Source organism: Prinia subflava, chromosome 3, assembly GCF_021018805.1.
Source record: "Prinia subflava isolate CZ2003 ecotype Zambia chromosome 3, Cam_Psub_1.2, whole genome shotgun sequence".
NCBI lineage: Eukaryota > Metazoa > Chordata > Aves > Passeriformes > Cisticolidae > Prinia > Prinia subflava.
This window is the reverse complement of record NC_086249.1, coordinates 47939841-47956844: the sequence shown is the minus strand read 5'-3', so window position 1 is coordinate 47956844 and position 17004 is coordinate 47939841. Positions and strand designations below refer to the sequence as shown.

At 40.6% G+C, this 17004-nt stretch overlaps 1 protein-coding gene across 9 annotated transcripts in view; it reads right to left on the bottom strand.

Annotated features, from left to right (window-relative positions):
- The window catches only part of ELF1 (E74 like ETS transcription factor 1), an 88112-nt gene that overhangs the window by 38439 nt on the left and 32669 nt on the right, over positions 1 to 17004 (bottom strand). The gene's annotated exons all lie outside the window — the stretch shown is intronic.

The following is a 17004-nucleotide window of genomic DNA, read 5'->3' as shown; positions in this document are numbered from 1 at the left end:
AAAATACCCAACTACAGAATGTAAACAGCATCAGTGAAGGGATGTGTGCCCACAGCTGCTATGTTGTTACTTACTCATTAATGCCAAAGGTAAACTCGGTTAGGGTGAGCTGACCAAGAGGTTGCTGCACCACCTCTGGGGAACGAGGCAAACGCAAAAAGAACTCTTGATATACAACTCAGGTGACCCAGACATTAATTAAAAATTCTACCTTTTCAAAATAATAACAGGAACAGGTGCCTAAAATTAGGAACCTAAGGAGTATGTTGGTGCCCAGGAATTTAAATCAATATATTTTAAAGGAAGAAAAATATATGGTTCCTAGTGTTTTGTGCAAAATTTTTTAAAGTGCCTTTGATTAAGTCCTGCTGTGACAAAAGAATAAGGGGCAAAGGTCTAACATATACCCATCCAGAGTGAGACCCTCAGGAAAATCTGCATCAGTGCCATTGGTGATGATCAGCATCTGCCTTTGTACAGGAGGTTTAACTTTGCCTTGTTTTTGCAGTAGGCTGAAACTCAAAAAAATGAAGAGCATCTTCCTCTCCCCAGTGCCAAGCAATTTAATTAGGGAGGATCATGTCAGAGACTTGCACTCCCTCACTCTAGGAAATGTAACAGCTGTTTTTCCTATATAGATTGTGGTATTCCCAAATTCCTAAGTAGTGATGGCAGAGTATTTAGGCATTTAAGTCACTAGATCCTATCCTTCTAAGAAATCAGGAAACCCAAGATTATGCAAACAGGAGAACCTCCCCAACTTCCAAAGTGCACTCTAATTAGCTGTTAAAAGGTTTATAAGAGTAGCCACAACCTTAACTATAGAATATTTGCTTTAATGAGAGTTGCTTGCATGAGCAGAGAAGGAAGTGCTGTAAGAAGTATTTCAACCTCAGCGTGTGCCATTTTACAGGTTGACTTGAATAGTTAACAAAGTTTTCTCCAAACATCAGCAGGGTTATGGCACTGAAAGCATTACATGCAGCCATGTAATCGTGGGTGACTTCCCTAAATCTACTTATTTGCCTTTGCCTTTTAGAAGATGTGGATGCCATAAGGAAGTAGACACACATTGCCAGCATAGCGGGAGTAAGCACAACTTGGCCCGTCCTAGACTCCTACCATCCTGTATACCAGCTTGAAAAATATACATATAACTATACAATATATAGTTTAATATTGCCTATAGACAGCAATTAAACTGGGTCAATCTATGGCCACAGGGATATACCAACCTTTTCAGAAGAGAAGACAGGTATGGAAATTTATTGAATACAACTTCTAATTTGGTTCCTGCTTAGGATTAAATTGTAACTGTCCAACAAGATTAAATAATATTTTAAGTCACACCCTTAATCAGTGAAAAGCAACTTCACTGTAAAGGATCACAAGGCAAACAGGGAAATACAAGAACCTCCTCAGTTGTCCAAATGGAGACTTCTGTTTAAATGGGGGTAAAGCTAATTGTCCAGAGCCAGAATACTGCAAGGGCTTACAATCATGGCCATTACATTGACGGAAGCCACCTACATGAACAAAGGCTACAAGTTCTTTAGACCCAGTAATTTTCTAAGGTCAATAACAATTAATTGAGTCAATGTAAAATCTGAATAAAGGACATGTTGGAGACACAGGCTACCTGGCAAACTCTTAAATATAAGGAAAACTGGGGGTCAAGCTACCCTAAAAATTTTGAAAGTTCCCACATGCACTGCGAACTGACATTGTCTTCCATTAGTGCTAGGTTATTCATTATTCTGTAAAATATTAATATTTTACAGTAGATACTACAATACCAAAATGTACACTAAATGCATAAGATCAAAAAACTGAGGCAGTAAACTTACTAAAAGCCATAAAGATATGTTTCCTTACTTTTTATTTTAACAAAGAAACAACTAAATTCTCAATGCAAAATAATTATCCTGACTTAACATCATTTAAGAGATTTCAGCAGCATAATGCATTTGATCCACACAAACATTGCTTCAACCAGTCACACTTCACGCTAACATAACTCCTAATCATCTGGTACCACTGTAGGGATAGTCAGTCAAAAGATGTTTTATGAATTGTGCACTGTGGTGATGCAGTGATGTGAGACTGTTCCTTCTCCCCTACACCCCATCCCAAAAACCACCAAGGGCTCTCAGATAAAGTCAAGCGATACATTCTTTTTCCAAAAGAAACATCTAACCACAACGTTAGTACCAAAGACAAGTGAGCTTTTACATCTAACCTTATAAAGGTTGGGGACTCAGACTACTACTGTTTGCAGGATATTTTTCATTACTTCTAATGCAGTATATGTAGTAGAGAATGATCTATTGGGCAACAACAGCACAGCAGAATAATGCAAAAGTGCTTTCCTTTAATCCATATTACCTTCTCTGCCATATAGAAAACAAGTGCAGCTTTTCACAGAAGCCAGGGGAATTCTAAACCAGCTGTATCTTCCTTCAAATCTATTTTTATAAACTATGCTTTCATTATTCCAACTATCATAGGGTCCTGCTGTCTATAGGATAACACAAACATGACTATAGTTTTTCCTATGTAATGCCACTTATCCCCTGCCTGATTTTACATACATCTGCGAGTAGAAAATAAGTTATTTGCAAACAGCATAAAATGTGTAAATTCTATTCACATGCACAGTAGGCTTGACTACATACAAATAAACCTAGGAGAATGGGAACCCAATATATATTATCATAAAATTTACATCAAATTTTCAGAACTACAGAAGGAGTAAGTTTTGCTTTCATTTTTACTAATTGTTGTACAAATATATTATAAAAAGCAGCATTAAGACACAGTAATATAAACAAGATCTTAATTTTGCTTAATCCTTGAAACTGAACTCAAAATATTTCAATCCCCCTGGAAACTCCCCTCATCCACTGATTTCAACATCTAGAAACAAGCTCCTCAATCAGTCTGTCAAAAAGCACAGTCAATCCAAGCCTTACTACATGCTACTCTGGTCTCCAGAAGATGAACTATAGGATTCTGTCCCAGACATCAGCTACACATCATAACTTTTTCCCCACAACTCTTCACCATTTATCCCTCCAGTTAGTCCTAGCCCACTAACTGACTAGCCCGTTCAACTAGACTAACTGCGCCCGTTCATCAAAGCTGCTAAGAAATACCTCCAGAACCAATGTTTTTGGTCCCAATGGTGAAGCTGCAATATTGCATCTAGGCTACATATTGGAGCCACAAAGCCACAAATTCTCCTTCAAATCCTGATAATATGAGCCAGTATAGGCCACACTACCTCATCATCATTCAAGCACTGTAATGCAGAACACCAAAATAATAAAATGGCTCCACACTGGAGTAGGTGTAGCAGGTATAAAAGTACCAGGCAGAAACCCAAAAATTTGCTAAAGGTCAGCTATGAGCTTAGAAGATTCAAGTCTTGGTACTGAGAGCATGCCAGATGAGCTGAAAGATGCCTCCAGCAAGCTGCTGGATCCAGTCCCATTTGGGGTTACCAAAGATGACTGTAATCATCCTGCACTGCCTTTCTCATGAAATTAATAAGATCATTCACACATTTAAAATAAGAACCAGCTTAGCTGCTTTAAGATTCAAGTGCAGATCTGAATTCTGAGTTACTGATGAAACAGACCCAGTCATTCAGCATGGGGACAAATCACTTGAGATTGGAATTTCCCATTGATTTCCTAAGAGAGTCTGCAGCACTAGCACTAGCCTAGAAATGTCAAAATTGTGACTTAACAGAAATGCAAAGCTGAACTATCCCCCCCCCCCTTCTCTACACCACCTTGGATATAGGGAAAAGAGGGGACTGAATGAGAGGAGAGGGAAGATTAAAGATCTCACCTGGAAATCTGAACAGAACGACTGAAAACTATCTCAAGGTGAGGTCAAACACAGGGATGGTAACCACCTTTTCACTCAAAATTTTAACTCTTCTACCAGTGGAGATAAGGCATAGTTCACCTTCTAAAGACTCACATCCCTTTAAGATAATGAACAAGTATCATCATAGAGTCAGGTTTTCTTAAAAAGGAGGGCAAAGCTGAATGATACTGCAGTTCTCTTAATGCAGAAATCCCAGACCAACAATGATCTTTATATATAGTCCATACCAAGCATAAATTTTAATTTGGTATTCTGTGTCATTCTTCATAGATTAATTTTTACTATTTGGTAATATTACAAATCTGCACAGGACAAGGGATTTGAAACTTGTCCTTAGACCCAGGGCATCTGCATTGATGAAATGACAAGAAGAACAAATTAATATGTGTCACTTGGCACAAAAAGTTTCTGAAGGCTCAGTATTTCAACTGCTCACACAAATTAAAGGAGATAGAAAAACAACATGGTTAAGAGGGTAGCACTGAGGAAGGAAAGAAACAACATAAGGAACAGATTCAAGTCTTCTGAGAGCATCCATGCTGCCTAGGGCAAACTGTGCAAAGGGCAGCTGACATAATAAAAGCCAACAGAGTGACCTTTGCTGAGCTTTCATTAAGGACAAAGAAATCATCAGTATCAATAAATCCCTTTTTTTTGCAGTCTGTCTGGAAACCACAGGCTCTCAGTGCACATACAGTAAGGAGGACAGACAGCAAGAGGGTTTATCTGTTAAATATAAACAAAAAACCCCAAAATGACACAAAATCCAGTCAATATCAAAGAAATGAAATGAACCCACTTGATATAAAAACAGATGTTTACTCCAAAGAGAGCAGAAAACACAAACGCAAGCAACAAGCTCCTTGACATCACAAAAAAAAAAAAAAAATCACATTCTCATCTCCTTTTTTAAACTATCTTTGAGTCTGAATGTTTAATTTGAGGCAAGACTCCTTTCCAGACTATTAACAGTAATGGCTCCAGCACTGTTTACAGATTCCCCCAGCCCCGAAAACCCTTTTCTTCCAATCTCCCATGTTGCCTCATATTTTTAAGTCCCTTTTATTCAGCACATTTATATAACACAGCTGTTGTACACAAACCCAGCAACCTGGCAGAGCACTGCTGGGAAAGCTGAAAACAATTAAAGCATGATTGAGGCTTGGTTCCCTCTGTATCCTCTCCTGCCAGCCTGTTCAATGTGTCACGGCAGCCCCAGATCAGTGTAGGTGCTTAGATGTAGAGCACTGTTCAATTGATTGATGCTGCAGCAATAAAAGATCAGCCTACCACTAACAGGCCAGGCCTGAAGAGCAATCCAAAATATACTGAAGTGAGGCAGGCTCTCCCCAGCTTTACTACTGAAGCTCCTGAGCTACAAAAAGAAGTATTGGAGCATCTGCTAAGAGCAAGCCTCCTTAATTTGATCAGGCAAGGAAAGGCCAGGCTGGGTTTTAGTCACCTTTCTGCAACATTTGCTCTAGCAAAAAAGAGCCAACTCAACAGGAAAAGGTAGCTGACCTAAAGCAAGGGAGCAAGGACACTCCAGGGGGAATAGAGGGCCCAATTCTGCTCTCCAGCTTCCCCACTCCCTAGGCATGAAAATAACTGAATTTTGCTTTTTCACAGATTGGCTGCATAGTACAAGAAGTTAAGGAGATGGGATATGACCTATCCCCCATGATGGGACAACTCCATCCCACCTCTCCCTCACAAATCATGTGAGAGACTGGACCTCTTTTCCTCCTTGCCTGCCAGCCCCCAGCTCTCCTTCCATCCCAATCAAAACTGTTTTGTGGATTCAAACATAATTTTGCAGCTGCCGGACTTTTGGCATAATAAACACTGAAAAGAGAAGAGTAGGGCAAAATATTAGAAGTGGTTAAGCCATCACCTGGCTACTCATACAGCTTTGAAACTTTTCAGATTGAATTTGGGTTGCTGAAGCCTCAGGTCACAGATAAATCACTTATTTCAAGTACAGTTGATAAAAGCCAGCTGAAGCTGCTTCACTGCACAGCCACTACTCTACCTGCCCGCACGGACACACGGACCCAGGCACACACACGTCAGCTGTAGTTGCATGAACACACTTTACATCCATGAGCACATGCATCACATACTCACCAAAGCATCTGTATGAAATGTGTGCCCTTCTACTGACTTGACTTTTAACTTCTGGTGCAGCTGTTAGGCCAATGATTAAAACCCCACAATCTCCCACACAACAAGGGGATATGTGAAAGTCCTCCTCTGCTCCCAGCTCAGTCACCTCCACCCACTGCTGCTCATCAACACCCCAGCACCACTGGGAAAATGTTTAGCTTGATCTTTCCCTCGCCCACTGAAAGACCAACAAACAAGCTGAACTGCTCCCTCCTTAAAAAGGACACCTAAAAGGACAGTGTCCCTCAGGCAGTGCATGGGGACAGTACACAGTTTGACAAGCCTGCAAGAATTCCACACACTGTCTACCAGCCAGGTAATGGAGCAACATCAACATCTCAGGGCAGTATGAACACCTTGGTCTTGGAAAGCTAACATCTGTGCATAGGCATTGTCAAAGAGAGAGGGGTGTAAGTCATGCCTTCAACCTGAAAAATGCTGGCCACAAGCACACCATCACACCAAGCTCCCTGGCAACCAACAGTATGACCGCCCATCTTTCTAAGAATTGTCTGCAGGACTATCTAAAGGTCTCTTATCCTAACAGGTTTTGTTACGGGGAATGTTTCTGAAAGTATGGTCTTGTCCAGCAATGTAATATGGATCCAAGGGCCAGCTGAAAACATAAGACCTTCTTCATAGCAAAGACCTACTTCTCCTCTTGCTACTGCATAATGGTACACGAATATGCTAATGTCCAGTAAATGCAGAGGCTGGGAAGTGTGATTTGCTAGTCCAAAACTCTTGGCAGTCACTAACTTGGTCTGCCCCTTGATTCTGCCGTTTGTAGTTAAATCATCACTATTGGTAAAGAAAGGAAAAATATCAGGGGATCATATTTCCCAGCTAATAAAGTGAGAACAAGGAGACATTCAATTAAGTCAAGAAGCAACTAGTTTTGAAAGCATGAAAAGAAAGCAATTAAAAATGTATCAGCCTAGATGTACTCGCTCAAACTCCTTGCTACAGACTTGACAGAAGTCAAAAGCTCAGGAAAATGGTAAAATGTTTTAAAAACAGCTCACTGTAATTAGACCAAACCAACCCTATTACATAAGGATTTCCTTTTAAACAATGGAAAAGAGCTGTCTTAACACATGACAAACCTTCAGTAATGCACATTGCAATCATGTCTCTAAATGCAGTATGTTGTCATTTTATTCCTGTTAACTGCGCACTTTTGGATTTACATATTCTCCAGAAAAATTGTAATATATCAAACATTGCAAAACCAGAATAGATGGACTACAAGTTGGATATGACACTGCAAATGTCCACTTAGTCCAGCTCATCAAGCAGTAAGTGATACTAATTACGGAGAGAAAGGAAAACAAAAGATCTCTCATCACTTCCTCTCCTACAACAATTAGTATATGCTATTTCATCCAATAGTAAATTTGCAGAGACAGGACTGGTTTTATGTCTTGTAATAAGATAACCAAGCTATCAGCACTAATAAGTAACATGAGTATCAAGTATATCTTCCTATTTTTTTACACTGCACAAAATCTCAAAAAGCTGTTTTAAAAATTATACCAAGAAAACAGTAAATTGATGAAATCCCAAATCTGGTTCAGAATTTTTTGCAAACCGAATGTATTATTCCAGTGACACAAAAGTAATGTTTTAGAAGGCACCTTTAAGTGGTTTCTGCCATTTAATAGCACCTTTTATGGAGCATTGAGACCACAAGCCTATAAGCATCTATAACAATAGAGCTGCAGATAAGTCAAATCTCACTGATTTCCAAGGGAAAGATCCCAATACAGAAAGAGCTGAAGGGATGAGCTCCAAGAGAGCTAAAACAGGATATGAGGAAACCCGTAAAAGTGGGGTGGATGGGGGAAGAACTGTTTGACCCTGAAAGATTTTGCTCCTTTAACACATACGAACAGGAAAATGAAGTAGTGGCAGTGGGAGGAAGAAAGATCAAAGAAACTAAACATAATTGCTTTGGAAGGGTGCCAGACTTCACAAATTACCAGTTGCCAGTCTGTACTCCATATTGACATAAAACTGTCAATCGTTCTCTAAAAACTGTTTTGCCCATAAATTAGCAACACAGTCATTATTTTTAAATCACATGCAAGTAAAAGTTAAGTTTATGAAAGAGAAATGGATGGCCAAAAACAGTTACTTTTTTTTTAGCTGCACTATAAATAAGCACCACATATATATATGTGTATATATATATATATAAAAGAGGAAAACAAAAAAAAGAAGCCAGCAGAGATCAAGTTCAAGTTGAAAGTTTCTTATTCCAGGCCACCTCTTCCAGCCAAGCATCAGTAATTCTAGATCAGGGAGTTAAACTCCCACAGGACTTTTTCAGCATTCTGCAGAAGTTGCTACAGGACCCAGCTCAGTAAAAATCCCATTACAACTTCTGCAACACAGATTTTTAGCATTCTGTGCATTTCATTTTGCAATTATTTTTTTAAAAAACTCTTCTAACTGGACTGTCAAGCACAACAAACAAAATATTTTAGTAAGTTCAACATTACTCTCTGACAGAGCCATAGAAGTGCTGTGTGATTTGCATTTCTATGCTTGAGTATTTAAGCAGTTTCAGAAATATGAATTGATGTGCACCAGCTAGAAACGGGCACAAACTAATCCACACAGAACCTGCTGAGGCCTCCTTTTTGCCATACTCATAGACCTGGACTTCAAGCCTCAGTTTGGTACTTTGCTCTTGTCAGTAATGTTTATGTTCAAGGTTGTATTCGGCATGTGCCAGGTTGAGAAATTTAAAGGGTCTTACCTTTGCAGTGTCTTTAAAAAATCTGTATTAATTCAGAGCAGATTAGACCACATTTCTGTTGTTTGCCTCTCATTTGCTGTCAGCTGTCAGCAAAATGAACAGTCAAAAGCCTCTGGAGCAGGCTGGTATTAGTCAGCTAGACTTGAATTTCCAGTTCTTTTACATTGCTGTCTATTTTCCTCCATTAGGTTAGCCTGTCCTGCCCTGGTATCAGATTACAGGGAGCCAACATTTATAGCACCTTGCAAAACAGTCGAACATATCACATACCTAAGTCTGCCTATACCTGTTGCCCTCAATGCTTAACCCTTTCTACCAACAGAGGAAACCTTTATTCTAGACTGTATCACCTACAAAACATTTGCAGCAGAGGAGTCGTTCTTCCTTCGTACTTCACAGCTACAGGACAGAGTGAGATTTCATTTTAGGAACTGCAGAGCACAGGCAGGCTATGCCAAGAACAGAGGCTCCAAGATGCCTGCAAGAACAAACCTGCACCTGCAGACCCTACGTCTGAGAACCCTGTCTGGAAACACTTGCTGCTTATCTCAGCAGGTCTGAGAATCCCCAGTCCCCATTCTGGGCTCAAGACCATGTAATTACACAGATTCCTTGCCTCCCCTCAGACCCTGCTGCTAGAGCAGGAGGCAGGCAGGCGTGTTCTCAGCACGTAACTGCAATGGCGCAAGGGGATGGTGCTTCCAGCCCACGGCTCTCCCAGCAACACTGGCTGCCTTCTGCCCACCCAGGATGTCGTGCTGCCCTGGGCTTGGCTCTTCCACCATCTCCCAATGGCTTTTAGCCCAATCTCCCTCTCTGGAAGGTGTCCTGCTAACCCTATTTCCCCAGACTAGGGCCAACAATTTAGACAGTGGCAAGTCAAACCCTGTAATGCTGAAACAAAAGGAGCAGCGATTTCCCTCTTTAGACAAGATGCATGGCCATCCCAGTGCAGTGGTAGGGCTTCAGAGGACTACACAAGGTATTTTATGTGTTCTTGTATCACAGGTACTTTAGCTTTTCTACATGCTCATCGTGCATCTTGGACGTAAACAGAGTTTTAACAAATGAATATGTATATTCTTACAACTTATCCAGGGTTGTTCAGGCATCCTCCTTCTTGGGACCAGTGGTCCATTTTGTTAAAGCTGAGAATATAGGGTGATACACCATTACACTCTTACAAGCAAGCTAACTCAAGAGAGCAGAGATGAAACACAGAACAAGAACTTAAATTATATGCTGCTTTAACTTAAATCTTTATTTAAGTAACTTTTACTCCTTTAGATAAGAATCACAGACCCAATAAAGGCAAAGCAAAAAATAAATGGCTAAGAGGGCTTGTACTGAGAAACAGTACAGCCCATACCACAAAGCACTGCAACTAACACCTATAAGCTGCTCTAACTCAGAACTAGACAAACATTTTGGTCTTTGAGAGATTCTACTCATTTACAAGAACACTTTTACTTATATTTAAGTTAGCACCATGGTTAACAATGACACATAAGTAAAATATAAATACCTATTTCCATCTTATTTATAAAGCTTATCAGTTAAAACATGTTTTTGCAAACCATGCCTGAAACTTTTTAATCTATTTGCCATGAAGATACTAATTAAACTTTACCCATAAATACAAGAAATTAAATACTCTGTCACACATTTCCAATGGTTATACCACAGGAATAAATCAGTGAGAACTTTTGCACCAGGCAAGAAGTCACCTGTTCTCTCCAATCTGTAACCAGTCAGAGCACCTACACAGTGCCCCAACACACACCTTCCCTAAACACCCCCAAAGGTCCATTGTGTCACCCATTCAGTCACAACAATTGAGATTACTTCTTTCTAGGATTTTTTTTCGGAAATAGTTTGATGAGTGAACTAAGGCAAGTAGTATTGTGATTTTTTTGGTTTTAAGGGCTTGGAGAGTCCAACACTATTCCTAACACAGGCAGGGATTTACTCATGAGATTGGGATGGGAGTGACAAACCTCCATCAGCAAATCTCTTGGAAAAATTAAGGTACATCTCCTACTGTCAAAATCACAAAGCTGATACTTGCACTGAGCTTTCACATAGATTCAAAAAAACTCAAAAAAGCAACAAAAATGTCCAACATAAGAAAAGGTGACAATACTTCCTAACATCTCACAAGCAGAATTACTTAATTCAAAAGTCTGTAGAAACAGCAATGAAAGGTAATTTAAGAGGAGGTGCAAAGTACCAAACCATACCTACAATCAGGCAGACTGATAAGGAACAGTTGCACACAGGGAAGTCAGAGCCATCAGTCAGACTTCTGAACTCCCTCCCTGTAACCTCCAAGTCCGACGAGTTTGGGGTAGTCTTTTTCACTGTTTGTCTTTTCTAATATAATTGTCTGGAGTTTTTTAGCACAAGCGCATTCAACTTAATTTTTAGCTTAAGCAGTTTTTTTATGATAGCTCAGACATCATTTATGTAGGCAGGGTAGACCTGTTCCTTAAACAAGACACCTAAAGAAGCCACATTTTTGAGAGAGTCTTCCAGGGCAAGACATTTTTCACTCCCTTCTGAGGTGAAAGCTTCTGTCTGATTTCCAGTGTATCGTAATTTACACATCCCTGGAGCTGCAACTCACATGTCATCTAAAGCCTAACAATATTGAAATTTATTGAAATTTATAGACTGAGGGACATAAGCTTTTAAATTTGCAGGTAGAAGGGTGAAGGCTGATTTCGGCTGGAAGGCTGTATATCCTCCCTCAGAATGAGTCAGCTCTGAGGTGGGACGTGCTTTCCGCATGGGCAATTTCTACCAGCATCACAGCTCACCAAAGAGAAAGACAAGAAGGAACAAAATACTCCAGATATTCTCAAGTACAAAACAATAGGTAAGATCTGCACCATGCAGGAAAGGGAGAAAGTCACCTGCTGACCAGTTTGCTCTGAACTCGAGGAATACTTTCAAAACATTAGCTTAAAACTGAACTTAAGTTTGGATACAACTTTAAGAAAGTACCAACACACACACAGCACTGAGACATGGAAGGAGGGACATGGTCTTGGTTAGAAACTGTGAGTTTTACATAGCCAGAGGAACTTCAAAATAAAACAAAGGTAAAAAAAAAAAACAACAACAAAACCCAGACCTAAGGCTCTTGCTGTAACTTGTTTGGTACACAAACCACCCTGTTACTGGACAGCCAACTACTTATAGGTGTGGAACACATAGCACAAAGAGTTCTATGTGCAGGTTATACCAATAAACCCATCAAACACAAACACACTGAATATCTCCCCATTGTACATGGGAAAAAGCAACACAATTCACTTGTCTCTAAACCTTCCAGAGATGACTCCTCCATCCCTGCAGAGAAGCTGCAGATTTGAGCTTTTTAATTGCCAATCTTGGTCATCATCTTTCCTTCTTTCTCCCAACTACCATCTTCAACACTACTCACTCAATATGCTTTAAGAATAACATTTTGAGAGGTAAATGCATCTACACTGTTCTTATTTCTGTCTTGCATATGTTTGTCTCATTTCAGCCAGCTTTTCAAAAGGTAATCATTACCTTTCAGGTTCCAAGTCAGAAATTCACTGAACTGTGCTGTTTTCACAGAAGCAAAGAACTGTGGGCTCCCAGGAAAGCAGAGCAGAGGGGCAGAATCATATCCCTCACCCTGCTGGCCACACTGCTTTTGATGCAGCCAGCTTTCAGGGCTACAAGCACACACTGTTGGGTCATGAGCAGCTTTTCATCCACCAGTCCCTGGACTTGGAGTGTGATGGTGTCTTTGCTTCTTAATCCTGCACAGTAAGAGTCCTGAACCAAAAGCCTTTTAAAAACAATGCCCTTCACCTATTTCTTCAGTATTGCACTTCCCCAAAAGCCGCTGCTGACTTAAATCAATGAGGTGCTGAAGGCTGCCTGAATTGGAAAAGATGCATTAACAGTATGAAGAGTACAGACATTTCCGCTGTACTGAACATGCATCCAGGACATAACATGTTACAGTTTCAAGTAATTTAAATGTCTGCAGAAAAGAATCTTAGTTAAAGAAGCAAACAGAGAATATCTAAAATCATGCCTTTAAAACCTCCTCAAGGTGAGAGACTGCTTACACAGTTGTAGTGGAGAAGAACATTCACTCAAGACATAATTAAAAGTTAGCTTTTTGGGCTTTTAAGCTCCCAATTTTAATGCACTCTGAAATGCAATATATTCATTCAGGTTCTTCTAAAAATGCATATGCTTCATGATGTTTAGCATAATTACAATAATAAATACATTAACTTGCAGCTATGCAGAATAAGACAGAAACTAATATTCCCATGCCATTTGTACATTTCTCTTTTTACAGATCAGTGCAGCCTAAATTTATGTCCTAAAGTATTTGCATGGGGTGGGATTAAGAAGAGAGACTATTAGTCTGGGGAATTTCAAGCTATTGAACTTGGCTATTAAGAGAATATAAATTATCTTCTGATTTGTTGCTAGACTAACAATTCCCATCATGGGGTTTCAACCAGTGACAAAAGACAACTTAAAGACCAACAAGATTAAAATAAAAAAGCAAAAAAAAAAATTATTAAGAGTGTTATGGAGAAGGAACAGGGTCTGAAAAGGTCCCTCCAGGGAAGGCAGTGTCTGGACAGGCCAGTATTTCTCATTTCGTAATGTCTGGGGAAGGGTGCACTGAAGCCTAAGTCACTCTCGTATGAGCACACACCTGCTCCTGGGAGACACAGAAATTCACTGCTAATGAAATGAACTTCACACAGAATTTATGAGTGCTGCATGAAAACACCTATAGAATCAGTGTATTCTGGAGACTTTCAGAGCTCCCACAAGCCAGGTGTAGAGAAATTCAAGCCTCACTTCTTCCTCATTTCGTCATTCAAGTTCCCATGTCTTTTGCAGAACTAAATAAGGTATCAGAGATGGCTGCTGTGCATGTGCCATCCAGCTGCAGCCCCTACCACTGGGCTCTGTGAGCCAGCCTGACTCCCCAGCTGTGGAGAGAAGCAACGCAGCAGGCAGGGCTGGGGTGGGAACCAAATCACCTAGGGAAATGCAAAATCATCCCATCACCTTGTGTTGAATTGTGTGCCCAGCTTGGTCTCATTCTGCAAAAGGAAGCAGCACAATCTCACTGCAGTCAGTGGCTTACAAACCTGCAGACCTCTTTCTACCTCCCCTCAGCTCTGCAGAGCAAGTAACACAGATATTTCAGCATGCACTTGCCCCTTCTTTCAAGCACTCTCTGAATGGGGCTGTTGCACAACTCCACTCATGCTTCCCAAGAGAGAAACCCATACAGTGTCATACACAGAAGAAGAATTGAGGAGACATGTTTCTCCTACAGCAGTTTTTCCCCACTTTAACCCACAAGGATAAGATTGCTCCTACCTTTCATTCATTCTAAGAAACTCTAACACTTCCATAAGAAAGGACTGAGATTGCTCTAAGTTTTCCATATACTGAATAGGAGCAAAGGCAGGTTGCACCTCCTGAAGATGAAAGGTCCTTCTTTAGGTCACATCCATCTTGGGTTATGTAACCAAAAAATGTGTATTCTGTTTCATCTGCTGAAACCAGCTGGGGAGATTTTTTTCCCTTTATCTCTTGTAACTCCAGGCAGGAGGGGGGTGAATGCCTTCTGTTAATGGGCCAGCTGTTAAAACCAGGGGAGCATTGTTCCTTATCTCTTCCACAACCCATCCTCCCTCCAGGGGGATATCTGCTGTTAATGAGCCATTAAGGCTCACCACACAACTGATAAAATTAAATCATTTTAATTATGATTTAGCATTGTGAGATTCTCCACCCAGTGGGAGGAGCCAAGCATTCCTACCTAGATAAAACCTGAGATTCAGAAGAGCAGAGCATCCTCTTTTCCACTGGATTATCAGAGGAAGACTGGACTCATCTCACCACCACTACAGGATCATCTCTACTCCAACAGAACCACATCTGTCGTCATCTCTACTCCAACAGAACCACATCTGTCACTCCAGGAGGACTTATTTGGACTGCTTCCAACATCCTGGCCGACAGGGTGTCAAGTCGTATTCCTGACTCCATCAGAGTTTTCTAGAACTTTTGTTTGTTTGCTTGTTTCTTTTTGTATTACTGCATTTGCATTTTTAATATTCCTAGTAAAGAACTGTTACTCCTATTTCCATATTTTTGCCTGAAAGCTCCTAATTGTAAAATTGTAATAATTTGGAGGGAGGGGGTTTTACATTCTCCATTCCAAGGGAAACTCCAGTTTTCCCTGACACATACCTGTCTTTCCAAACCAAGTAACATCTGACTTTGTTAAATTATCAGGAGCTGATGCAGGCCCCAGTGCAGAGAACCAGAAAATGGTTTGGACTGGGAAGGACCTTTGAAGATCATCTAAGTCCAACTCTGCTGCCAGAAGCAGGGACATCTGTCCCAAGATCCCACTGCTCATGGCACCATCAAACCTAAGCTTGAATACTTTCAGGGATAGGGCATCCACAACTTCTCTGAGCAACCTGTGCCAGTGCCTCTCCACCTTCATTGTCAAAAATATCTTCCTTATGTCCAATCTAAATCTATGCTCTTTCAGTCAAAAACCATTGTCCCTTTTCGTGGCACTGCAGGACTTGGTAAAACATCTCTGTCCTTCTTCTAAGTCCCATCAATACACTGAAAGGCTGCAACGAGATCTGCTTGGAGTCTTCTATTTTCTGAGCTGAATAATTCTCTTAGACTTTCTTCACAGGATAGCTGTTCCAGCCCTCTGACAATTTTCATTTAGGTCCCTGGGAAAACAAACATTCCAGCTTTTCTTGCAGCACCACAGCCTCATCACGCAAGAAGCTCCTCAGCAGACATCCTCTCTGTTATGAAAACCCACAAATTATCATAGGAACCAGAGGCAGAATGTTTTTTATGTATCACTTCTAATCTACCCTTTCCTCCCAGTACAACATTCAACCCATACAGAGTCAGGAGGAAAAAAAAAAAAAAAAAAAAAAAAAAAAAAAAAGAAGATAAAAAATAACAACCCACTCTACACCAAAAAACAAAACACAAACAAACAAAAAGCAAAAACAAAAAACCGCAATGAAACAAACAAAAAACTATACAACCCCCCCCCATAATAAAGAACTAAATAAATCAACCAAACCAGAAAAGCATGGGAAAAAAAAAAAAAGCAAAAGAAAACACAAGGGAAAGCTGAGTGGTAGATGGAAGATTAACTAGTACAATAAACAAGGTAACACAGAGACAGGCTGCTTTACACAGTTTCTAATCCATCCTCTAATTTATCCTCCACCCTCCTTTACTTTTTCATTTCTGTTGTCTAACATTTCATCTGCTTCTGCAAAGTCCAGTGGTTTACTATGACCATAGATACAACGAAAGAATATCAGAATTGTGTGGGAGTGGGTAACCCCCCCCAAATCTATGCCTTTTTTCAAGATGCCATACACTTCAAGAGGTTTTGTGGAGGGTTTACTGTGTGTTCCCCTCAGGGGTTGAGCTGTGTTAGTATCTTTCCTTTCTCACACATGGCAGTGCTGAGAACAACAGTGCTCAAAAACCGAAAGGGAGAAAGGCCAGCAGAATCATCGTGTCGCTGTGAAAGGCTTCCAGTGCAGCTATGTTAGAAATGCGAGAGCTGGTGCCTTTCACAGAGGCAAAATGCCGAGTTTTGCCCTTGTGGTGCTGGCTCCTGGCCCTGCAGAAACCCGGGGGATCAGGAGCTCAGAGTGCTGCCTACCTCTGTGAGAGCAGCTCTTCTGTGGATGCAAAACCTCTCATGCAGGCTGCGACGCAGAGCGCCCCATAGCCCAACACAAGGCAGGAGAAAAAAACCTAAACCAACAGCAACAAAAAACCCACACTCCTTACCCATCCAATCTCACTGCCCCTACAATCTTTCTACTCTTCCCAACCCTGAGAAATGTGACCCTCTGGTGAAACCTTCTACGTTAAAGACTGTATAGTACAGAAACATTTTATCACATGGCAAAGACATCCCTACTCAGTGCTGGCTAGTCAACAAACATACAGTTTAAGAGAAAAAAACAATATTCTGGGAGCTATGTTGTCACATGAGGAAGAAAAGATCACCAAACAAGACAAAAAGGCTGAAATGTACGCACAGTTTCGGTTCTAAAATAGTTTGATGTACAGAGTACTCGGTT